We start from the raw sequence: 12,454 nt of genomic DNA, 5'->3' as shown, positions 1-12,454 counted from the left end.
GCACAAATGAATGTCCCACTATCCAGGTAACCGTCTTGTTTCCGGGACCCCCAACACAACCTACGAAGAAAAGAGGAGCGTTAGAAACAAGAAAAGTCGCACAAAACGCTCACACAGCCGCCGCTCTCCCCCCCGCCCTACTTCCTAACGTACCGCTCGCAGCAGCGCGAACACCATCTACCAATCTTCCTGATCTTATCCCAGGACCAACCCAGCCGCGCCGCCGCCGTCGCCGCGCCGATCCGAAAGGAATGGGTCCCATACCCCGCCGGGTCCCTGCCTAGGCGCCGCAAAGCCATGCGCAACACCGCCAGTAGCTGGAAAGCCGTGACCCTTTTCCCAGAAGCATGACAGAAAATCTCACCCGCCATCCGGCCGCACTGCCCGCAAAAACTGCTCCACTCCCGCACTGGGCAAACTCCCAACTCCCCCGACTCGCTCAGCCACACCCACGTGCCTCTTCCAGCCTGATCCGTCTTGGAACGCCCCAACCATAGCCCCAGGCGCACCCCATCCAACCGAACATCCTCAAACCTCATCCCCAGCCCCCCCCTAGCCCCCAGCAATTCCGAAACCCGGAAAGCCCCAAAGAACATCCACGTCATACATAAGCGAAACAACGCCAACTCATTCATGTCGTAACAAAGAGAACCCAACTCCGCCAACACATCCACCAACAGCTCAAAAGTAATCGCCTCGCGCAACGGCCCCCCCCCCCCGCCCTCCCCGCTCCCTGGTCCAGCCCTTCAGCATCCTGCTCAGCAACTCACCCCTGGCTGGATCAAAACCCAAATAAATCATCCCATAGAAAGAAATCCCTGCCAATTTACCCGCAATCGTCACTGACGACAGTCCTCTATCCATGCAGTGCAACACATACCGCATAACACCTTCCTCACACTCCCGCTGAGACATCCGCCACGCATCCTGCGACCAACCCAAGAACACCCCCAACTCCACCCATGCCAGACGATACGTCCGCCGCGTGGACTCGGCAACAGACTGCTCCACCAGATTCACCACTCTCACTCCCCCCAGCTCCAGATACCCTTCGGCACCTTGGTCTTGGCAAAGTCCGCTCCGGGCGCCAACCTTCGGTAACGCTGCCACTGCGAACGAGACAATGCATCCGCGATGTCATTGCTAGCGCCCGGCACATGTTTCGCGCGAAACAGCACATTGAAACGCAGGCACAGCAGCATGAAACTTCCCAGCAAGCGCAGCACCCGCAGGTCCCTTGCCCTCTGATGGTTCACCAAATCCACCACTGTCCGGTTGTCCACATGAAAAAGCACCGACCTGTTCCGGAATTCCTGTCCCCACACCTGCAGCGCCACCAACAGCGGAAAGAACTCCAAAAACGCAATACTCCTGCCCTGTGTCAACCAGTGCGCCGGCCACTGCTCCGCACACCACCGACCGTCCCAAAACACACCAAAGCCGCGCGCCCCAGCCGCATCCGAAAAAATCTGCACCTGCCATACCATGTTGTCATCCGCGAAATCCAAGGAGACCCCATTGAAGTCACTCAAGAACCCCTGCCACACCCGCAGATCCGCACGGACACCCACCGAAATCCGCACCCGGTGATGAGGCAGCACCGCCCCCGACATGGCCAGCCCCAGTCGCCTGCAAAACGTCCTGCCCGCCCGCACCACTCTGCACGCAAAGTTCAGCAAGCCCAACAAACGCTGGACGGACCTCAAATCGATCTTCCGTTACAAGACAACTTGGCTCAAACAGTCCTGCATCTCCGACACCTTCTGCTGGGGAAGGCGCGCCATCCACTCCACCGAATCCAACTCAATTCCCAGAAATGCCAGACAACAACTGGGCCCAGCCGTCTTTTCCGGTGCCAACGGCACCCCAAACTCCCCCGCCATCCTCTGAAAATGGCGCAAAGCCGCCCCGCACTCCCCCGACCGACCTCGGCCGACGAACAAGAAATCATCCAAGTAGTAGGACACCAGCCGATGCCCCGCCCTGTCAGTGAAGGCCCATTGCAAAAAGGAACTGAAAGTCTCGAACAGAGCGCATGAGACCGCGCACCCCATGGGCAAAACCTTGTCCACAAAGATGGCCCCCCCAAACTGCATGCCCAACAACGAGAAATCTGCCGGGTGAATGGGCAGGAGGCGAAACGCCGACTTGATGTCGCACTTGGCCAGTTCCGCCCCCCGCCCACACAACCTCACCAACCCAATCGCATCATCCACCGACGCATACAGCACCCGAGAATCCTCCTCCGCGATGAAATCATTCACCGACCGCCCCTCAGGCCATGACAAATGGTGAATCAAACGAACCTCGCCCGGTTCCTTTTTTGGAACCACCCCCAAAGGGGATATGATGAGTTCAGGTAGCGGCCACGTGTCAAACGGGCCGGCAACTCGACCTTCCAGCACCTCCTTGCGCAATTTAGCCTCCACCACCCCCGGCAACTCCTTCGCCGACCGCAAGTTCTCCGCCCATCTGCACTCCCGCGGCCCCTGGTACCCCACTCGAAACCCTTCCGTGAATCCCCAGAACAGCCTCAACGCCGCTGCCCGATCCGGGTAGCGGGAGAGCCAAGGACCCATGGCCTCCACACTAACTGGCGTAGGAGCCCTTTGGCCCAGCCTGTCCCCTGCCCTTTGTGACCCGCCACTGCTCGGAAGGGGTGGCCAATGTGAAACACTGCGTGACCGGGTGCCTGCCTCCGCACTTAGAACACTCATGTTTAAATCTGCAGGGGTGTCGGGTGCAAAACCCCTTGTTGAAATTCCAACAGGCCCCTGTGGTGGCTCCCCCACTCTTAGCAGGCTGTCCTGTTGCGCCTGCAGCGGCAGCCTGCCCACCCGCTCCCCCGGCTCCACCAGCTCCCCCTCCCGCCCCCCCCGAGGCGGGACGTGACTGAAAAGGCCGATAAGCCACCGGAAGCCCACTAGCCGTGTGCGTGGACGCAGAGGACTGCGTGGAAGACATCCACTGGACCCACAACTCCTGATCTACTTCCCCCCAGGGCTTGTCAGGGTTGATGCTGATCCGAGCCCGAAATTCCTCATTGTAACTGAGCCAGGCGAAACCCCCAAAGTGCATCTGCGCTTTCCGTATGATATCCATGTATTTGAATAACGCAATCGCCCTATCCTGATGCTTCTCACAATAAATACTGGCATAGATCAAGAAAGCCGACGTCCAATTTTCCATATTTACCGGCACCCGCGGCCGCCTCGTCAACTCCCACTCCTCCTCTTTAGACCCCTCTTTCGCCTGAATCTCCCGGTGCAACAGTTTGAAAACGTCCACATACTCGTGTTTCCAGATCCTGCCCCTCGTCTTCTCGGACAGATGGGACCCCAACGGCATCGCCAATCCCATATAAGGCAGCTTCTTCTTATGTTTCTCTCCCCCCTCCTCCTTCCCTTCCTTCTCCCCCTCCTTATCCGTCTGAACGCCGGCCCCCACAAGCCGCTTCTCATCCCCCTCCGGGGCCGCCGCCTTAGCCGGCACCTTCGGCTGCGCCGACTCTCCCACCACCCTCACCGACCCATCCCCCACCCCCACAGACCTACATGACTTCCGGCGCCCCAGACTGGCCCCCTCATCCCACACCCCCCACCATGTGCTCTCACCTGTCAGAGTGCGTGGCACCTCCTGCGCCCGTCCGCCGGGACCCGGGGCTGACACCCTCGCCACTGGCGCCTTGCTGCAGCTGGCTTTGTTGGCCTGGAAAACACCAAACTTCCGCGTTGCCTCCGTCCCCATCACCTCACGCACTTCGCCTTCCTCCAACTCCTCACTCTCCGACTCGTAATCCAGCTCTTCGACCACCACAGGCTCACTGGGCTCCACGCGCACCTCACGCACCACACGCTTCACTCCTTTTCCTTTCTCTCCTTGAACAAACTCATACTCCGGCGCCGAAGATGCGCGCTCCCTCGATGGAGGGTAGGCCGCCGCAGACCCCCTACTGCTTCGCCCCGGCGTCTGGAGGCCATCATGCGCCCCGCCGGCCCTCCCCGGCCTCTACCAGCAGTCTGCGCTGGCTTGGATCCCCCCCCCCCCTCGTGACCGGCATAGTCCGAGGGGGCCCCAGCGCCACCAGGTCTCTGCGACGTCAAGTCCGTCCCTGCCTCATCCAGCCACACCCAGCGCCCGCGCTGGCCCCGAGCCCCCCCCGCGCGCCGCCACCCGGTCCACCGCCCGCTCCCCCTCCCTGGCCGCGCACATCTCCTCCCATCGCCGCTCCGTCTCCTCGATCAGCCGGCGCTGTTCCTGGATGCGCTCCTCCAGAGACATCTCCGCCCAACGGTCATCCCACCGCCCCTCCCCTGCACCCCGCGCCCCACGGCTGCGCCCTGCACCCCCCGAGGGGCCAGGCGTCCCTTGCCCCGACCCCCGCCCCCCCACTCCTTTAGCCGGTCCCTTACCCTTACCCCCCCGCCCACCGCCCTTCCCCTTGCCCCCACCCGCTGTGTCCAGAGCCTGGTCCCCCCACCCACCGCCCTCACCCCCGGCCGACTCGCTCCCCGAAAGATACAGGGCGAAATCATCCCCCACCTGCTCCTCTGACTCCCCCTCCAGCTCGCTGTCCTCACTGTAGTCCACCAAAAACGAGGCCCCCCGCTGCCCCCGGCCCCCGGCCCCCCCCGGCCCAAACGCGCCCCCACAGCACCGCCCGCGTCGATACACGCCCCCCCCCGCACCCCCTCTTCAGGCACCTCCGCCGCCGTCCCCAAGGCCGGGAGGCTCAGACGCCTATCCCCGGATTTCAAAACAGTCACCGCCTTCTTGCCCCCCCCTCGCGCACCCGCCGCGTGCTTCTTAGGAGGCGGTTCCTCCATGCAGGCCGCAACGGCTGCCGCCACCCCTGCGGACGCCGAACGCGGTGTCCGAGACATCCCCACCCACGCCTGGTCCAACACGCCCGGCCGCAATAAATCCGCCCTCCCCGCGCATCCTAACAACTGAAGCGCCGCCCTCACCGCCGCATTGTCCGGCACCTGAGCCCCCCCCGCCTCCATAACCGCTCCCGCTCAGCCGCAAACACCGCCCCCGCCGACCCTACCCGCCACACACAGGCCGCCCACCGTCGCCTGACGAGGCCGCCACAAACCGCTCCACAAACTACAACCGCGCCCGCTCACCGTTCCGAAGCTCCGGCCGACACCAAGACCTCCAAAAAACCACGAACAGTGCACCACAAACCCGACGATCCCCCAACGATCCACTAGCTGACCCACCCTTAGGCGCTGGGGAAAGGAAGAGGAAGGACTTCCTCTTCCTCCCCCCTTTATCCCCTATCTGACGACCCCACCCCTTATCCCACCCCTTCCTCCCCTGTCCTTCACATTGCGCGAAATCCCCGGGGGAAGACTAGACCGCTGGTCTTACTTCCCCCGGGGGCCGCATTATCAGCTTTGTTGACTGAGACTGAGACTGTTAATTTGAATTTAGGCAGCTCATCGGGTAGTTGTGTGCCGGCCGGGGTTGCCAAATTATGATAATCATGGGTTGAACATAGTTTTTCAAAATAATACACTACAGTACCCTGGCTGTTGGCTGTGACTGACTGTGTGCCTGTCAGCCTGAGGCCTGCTCAGTGCCTGACTGACTGCGGCGGCGTCCGCGAGTCAGCTGACTGTGTTACCACTCTTCATTTTAGTGCCCTTCCATTTCTGTTGCTTTGCAGCAGTTTGATCTGCTTAGAGTTTCTCCTTGCTAAAATGGGGATAATTAATGATATTTATTTGTTCCCTTCCACTTTGTTGCTTGATTTTGCTCGGGAGAAAGTGCCACTCATAGTCGTTGAAATGTCACTCATAAGTACACTGACATTATAAAAATGTCACTTATACAAATCTGAAACCTTGGCAGCCATGCCGTTCTTCTACACAATCCGTACAGATAATCCTGAGAGAGTGCCATTTCCTCGACTTTCCTGTAACCGGAGCCCACCCGGAGCATATTGCTGAAGGAACGGGTGAAATTGACTGAGCGGTGTACTCAGATCTGAGCTCTGGTCCCGACAAAGACTGCCTGCGACGTTTGTACGGTTGAGGAGGGGCACCCATGTCACTGTACACGGCCGACGGCGAAGGCAAACAAGCATCGAAAATGCAATAGGTCTCGCCTTTGATTAAGTTAAAGCCATTTGCTTTGCTAATGGTATTGTATAGCAAAGCAAATGGCTTTAACTTAATGAAAGGCGAGACTTATTGCATTTTTAATGCTCGTTCCTATTGGTCACGGTTACAGTGTCCAGGTCCTGAACGCACATTCTACACGATATACGGGACACACAACTTAGTTTTCAAATATAACTCAGGAACGTGAGACGCGAACATCGAGGTCGAAACGAGAAGCAATGAATAAAAAAAGTTTAAGCGTATCAACTTGGGGAGGCCAAGTTGTGTGCTGATGATCTAAAGCTGTGACATGAAGGACCCAAATTGAGGCAAGTCCCATGCTGTTCACATTTGAGAATTAGAGGGGATTCACTGTCACGAAGAAGGTCTGGAGATGAGGTCTCCAAAGGAGTTAGGGGCGGCGCCATACATAAAAAAAAAACACCATGCCAGCCTGCCTCAAGCGGTCCTCCCGAGCAGCCCTGCCTGCCGATCACATAATCTCCCCGTGCCTGAATGTGCCCTTGTGTAACGTAACCGGAGCTCATGTAAAGCGCTCCAATACCCTCAGGTAGAGTTCGCGCCTTAGAAATCTGCATAAAAAACAAGCGCTCGCCATCTGTTTTCACTCAGTCCTGTGTTTATGGGGCTGAGTGAAAACATATGATTCCCACAAAGATAAGAAATACCTTCACAACAGAAGGAAAGCAGCCGAGCCAGTCCGGGTGGGCCGGACTAAAAAGTGAAAAGAAGGCAACAAAGAAAGCTTATTTCCAATGGCAGCCCACCGTTTACCATAAACGGTGACGTAAGCCAATGGAAATAAGGGGAGGGGCTTCAAGCCCTGCTCTCAAAGTCCTCCTTGACAATAAATCTCACTGAGCGAGCTGCGCATGTGCGCAGCTACGCTAGGTGAGAGCTAAAAAGGACAAAGCCCCGGCGCAGTGTCTGCGGGGGTGTGAGCCTCCGAGTGGCCGGAGTGTGCGGCGGCTGGCGGGGGCCCTGCTTCCTGCTTTGGTGAAGAGCGGCGATCATCGGAGGCGTGGGGCACGGTGCACCCAGAGTGGTACTGGCCTGCTGGTGCCCGACGATGCCTTGTTTCTACAGTAGGCACATATCTACTAAAATATGCATGTGAAGCCAACTGGACCACCAAATCAACGGTGGGCCTAGTGGAGGGCCCTCTGACTTTGTCCAGAGCTGGGAAGTGGCTCCTATTAACATCCAGGGTCAAAAGCCGTGGCTGCAAAATCCAAGTGCGCCACACGGGACACGACTGCATCGGACACTTTCTGCAGCCCATCTGGGGTCAGACAGCTGGTCAAACTCGGACATACTTTGGAACCGGGTAAGCCTCACAGCGTATTCTTGCTACGCCACCATTAACGCTGCTCAGGGGGCGCGGTGTGAGCACCCGGGGGTGGCTACCTCCCACTGTGTGGGTCGTGGCCTCATCCACCTCCCACCCCGCGTCTCGCTCGCGCTGCAGCGCTACCACAGGTATCCCCGAACTGAACAGGGCTACCGGCTCCAGTGATTACTATCATACCCCCTGGCCCACTCGTGTAATTGGGGACAGAGGCTGTTCCGGGGGTATTTCGGAGGCCCTGGGGACAAGGCCGCCTATGGGGGTAGACAGCCCAAGTGACGGATGAACTCCTCTTAGCGACTCACCCGTGCCGCCTCGACCTGAAGGTGCAGCTAGCGCAATTGGTACTTGCAACAACTAACCAAAGATTGGTCACTCTTATTGACTAACTCCTGGACTTGTGGAGACACAAAATGCCCAGCGGAAGAACTACTGAAGCCTCTACGCAGGCCAAGTTGGATAAATTTGCCTGGAATAAGGGAGCGGGCCCTAGTGACAAGGGTGCGGAAGACCTTCCGGAAAAGCAACAAGAAGGTGATGGGGCATCAGAACTCACTCTGCAGGATATAATGACAGCCATCACAATGGTGAGGACGTCACTAGAAACCAGGATTGACTCTGTATCCTCTGAAGTTTCCCTAATGCACGCGGACATGTAGAATATAAACTCTAGAATCCAAGAAGTCGAGTCAACGACTAGCTCCTTGGTCAAGGACACCTCCACCCTGCAAATGCAGGTAACTGAGCTACAGGCCCGAAGTGATAGAAATATAGAAATGGAAGACCTCCTTGACAAGTATGAAGGGCGTTCACGCCGCAACAACGTGAGAATTCTTGGAGTTCCGGAGCGCGCCGAGGGACAGGCAGCAGACCTGTTTATAGAGGACCTTGTCACGAAGCATCTACAACCTGCAAGACTGTCAAAATTCTTCACGATTGAGCGGGCACACAGAGTGCCCGGTGGTAGACCCAGGCCTGAAGCTCCCTCACGGCCCATTGTAGCAAGGGTCTTCAACTATAGAGACAGAGACATTATTTTACAAACGGCTCGAACAGCACCACCAATAGAAATCGAGAACAGCAGGGTGCCCATCTTATCCGATTTCATGATCAAGGTCCAGCGACAAAGGCATAGCTTCCTTGAAATACAGAGAGTCCTACGAGAGAAAGACATCAAATATGCCTGCTGGAAGGTGGGTTATTGGTAGGGGCAAATGTCGGTCTGCCACTGGCAATAAGGCCACTAACACATAATAGGACCCAGCATAGGTCTTAGAAAATTATTCCCATGCTCAACCCTTGGTAACGTGGCTGCGAGCAGACAGGCTTAACTTCAAAGACAGGTATGTAAAGCATTCAAAAACACAATTTCAGTAAATAATTAAGACACAACACAAAATAAAAATCCAACACCAATTTATAAAAATATGTAATATTGTTATCTTTTAAATGACACCAAAACGAAAAAAAATCACTGTAGGGAACCAGAGTTATGAATTTTTAAAGATTAGTCACTTTCTAGTGCTTAGAAACCAACAGTGCCCCTTTTAGTCATTTCGTTTTCTCTGACAGGGACACACACACACCTTTAGAAATGGTTCTGGAGAATGTCTCACCACTGTGTAGTACCGCCTTCTCCAGCAGGCGGGTCCAGTTAGAACTCCTTCCTGAAGTTCTGCTTGCGGGTCCCAAAGTATCCAACACACAGTCCAAGGTTCTGGAATCTCCAAGAGGGTCCTTGAAAGTGTGAAACTTAAATTCCGCAATCCACTTGAACAAAACCCTTTCAAATCCACCGGTTCTCCAGGCTGGGGATTCTTCGTGGGGATGTCCAGGTGAGCTCTGTTAACCTGTAGCTTGCAGGGAGTCTACTTCTTAGTCCTTTTGTAGCAAGGTAATCCACCGGGCTGCAGTTTTCAGATGGCGCAGTTTTCAGAGGTCAGGCCTTAGAAGTCTTTGCACAGCAGAACTTCGCAGCAGGGCACGTCTTGCTTCAAGTAAGTTTCAAGCAGCAGATCTGGAGGGCTCTGCCCCTCTCAGATACTTATTCAAAATTATCTGGGTCAAGCCACAGGTCACTTCTGACCAATGAAAGCAGGGTAACTCCACATAGTTATGACCACATCCGGCAGAGTGTGGCATTATGTTGTCCCAGAGTGCATCTTTCTTCCAAATCCATTATGGCTGATTTTCCAGCAAGGAGGTAAGAGCTGGCTAAACACACCCCCTGGGATGGCTTATTTCCATGGACTCTCCCCCTACCATCTGCACATACCTTCCTTAAGCCTAGCCCTGACTCTGGGTCAAGAGTGTCAAAGTGAAACTGAAACCCAGGCCTCCCCTCTGCCTTTGAAGAGCATAGTTTACGACTCCACCTCCTGGCCTGGCATACCTATAGACCAGCACACTGCCCTCCCAGCAGAGTGGTTCTTTATCACCTCTTCAAAGCAGCCTGGCTAATCCACTTAACTCTGACCAATCAGGGCAGACCACTGGAAGGCTGAATTTGGACTACAAACAAGAAAGTCTTATAACTTCTTGTATGTACACTTTAGGAGAAATTCAACAATATAATATTGTTGGATTTACTACTACCATTCTGGGAAGTCTTTGAATGATCCGGCTAGTCCTCTCCTATCAATATTTATTAATCTTTAACTTCCTACCATGTTAACCTATGGGCCATGGGGTTTGCAATGGGGAAAATGACTTGGGTCAGTTTTCTAGCACCAGGGCTTATAAAAACATATTTTAGACGTATTTCCCTAATCTCTATAGGACCCCCACCCCCTGTGCAACTAAGGGAGACTTTAGGGGTTCTGAATCTGCAGAAATATGGCAGATCTTCCTTAACCAGGCTTTCTAGCATCAAAGTCGAATTTGAGCAGCTCTTTACTTTTTAAAAGCAGTCCTGGCAACCAGGGCTGGTTTTAAACTGACCCCAGGCTTCAGCAGAGCACACATGCAAGTGCAGAAAAGCTGCTGGCCTCTAAACTGCCATGCCCCAGGATACTGGGGACCTCTAGGTAGTTTCAATCCCCTGCCATATTATATACATCTAATGTGTTCCTTTCAGCTTGGCACTGGCCCTGGGCCTGGTTAGGCAGAGCCCAGGGTCAGTCAGAGTCAGTTACCACCAGTTCCAGTCAGCAAAAAGTTGGGGGGTGCCCAGGGCACAGGATGACTTTGCAACAATGCCATTCTCTTCCCTGCCAAACTGAGAGTAGAATTAAGACATGGTTTTTTACAACTCCCGAAGAGGCATGGGACTGACTCGACGGCAGGTGAGTCGCGGGGAAGAAGAACCACCAGAACTCACGATAGAGACAGGGGCAGAACCGGCTGAAACAGAACTCGGGGCCCACACCAGGTGAAAGTCAGATGACCGATGGCGTTAAAAAGTAGCTGGTCTGTATCCTTTATTGGATTAGTACATTATTCACTATGGGTTTTTCCTTGGGACACTGCAGGTCTCAACCTCCACAAGGGCCACAAGCTTTGTGTATGAGGAGATGCTATCGAGTAACTCTCATCATACACTTGCCACCGCACAATGAGAGAGCGAACTGGGCTTTCTGGACACTCGAACTAATTTTGCAGTATCTCAATACAATTAAGGAAGAGCGGGTGCAGGGTTGGTACATGACCTACAAGTTTCAGGGGTGGGCGATAGGCACTTTGCAATGTTAGGGTGGCAGGAGGTTCTGATACCGCCATGCAGGGAGGTAGGGAGGGGGAACAGTCAGGGTTTCTTGGGTGGGAGGAATTCAGACATGGAGAAAACACAATAAATTTATGTACAATTGAATTGGGGCGCAGTTTGCCCCGCACAATGGCACTATGGGGGGTTGGGTTTCTTTTGTTATGTTTCTTCAAAGTTCTGACAAGGTCGATAAGGCAGGTTGTCATAATGCCGCTGCATTGCCTGCACTCGAAGGTACTACATTCAAACTAGGCACAATGGTCTGCATGAGGGCAGCCAGCCAAAACAGTGAAGCATCCAGGGGGACTCACCTGATAGCGCAAATTAACACATTGCAAGGGTATGGGCCTACCGTCACCACTCGGACTAAAGTTACTGTCCTGGAACGTCAATGGGTTGGGTGACAAGTTGAAAAGGGGCATAGTGCTTCAATATATCAAAAGACATTTACCTGACGTGATCTTGCTTCACAAAACACACCTACTTGGGAATGCATGTCAGGCTCTAATGCGCTGGGGGCTCAAACTAGTGGCACACTCCTCCTTTGGAACTGGATCTCGGGGAGTGGGGATGCTGACCAGGAAAAAATTTCAGATGATGACTGACCATATATGGACGGACAACCTGGGCAGGTTCGTGGCCATCTCAGGGTGTTGGGAGGAGCGTACATTAAATCTAGTCTCTGTATACATTCCACCTGGTCTTCAAGCCCCGGTCTTCAAGTATCTCGGCAACCTCTTACTCTCCCTGCCTGAGGGGAGCCTCATGATAGGGGGGACTTCAACTCCATTGTCTCTGACAGGCTAGATCGCTGGCCCACTTGAGACCTGCAAGGTGGTTCACCTCTCTAACAAATCCATAATTTTCTGGAAGAAATGGGTCTCGTAGACACCTGGAGGGCGCACCATCCCACAGAACAGCAGTACATATTTTACTCTGGGGCCCACCACAGTATGTCAAGGATAGATGATATAATAACACAGGCGGGCCAACTGGGAAACGTTAGAGAGGTGAACCACATTGCTAGGGGTATTTCAAACCACTCACCTATCTGTGTCCGGGTGGGGGGGGGAGCCACAAAGAGGGAGGACAGCCCATATAAACCCCTGGTATCTTAAGATCCCTCAGAAACACGACAAGATAGTGCAAGACACAGAGCACTACTTTCTTGAAAATGAACATTCGGTCAACTCGGCACAGGCACTGTGGGAGGCATACAAGGTCGTAATAAGAGGGACGGCTATCTCCCAGATCGCCGGCACTAAGACAGAG

Source organism: Triturus cristatus, chromosome 4_2 (genome assembly GCF_964204655.1).
Source record: "Triturus cristatus chromosome 4_2, aTriCri1.1, whole genome shotgun sequence".
In the NCBI taxonomy this organism is placed as follows: domain Eukaryota; kingdom Metazoa; phylum Chordata; class Amphibia; order Caudata; family Salamandridae; genus Triturus; species Triturus cristatus.
The sequence above is the reverse complement of the archived record's forward strand: the minus strand, read 5'-3'. Positions refer to the sequence as shown.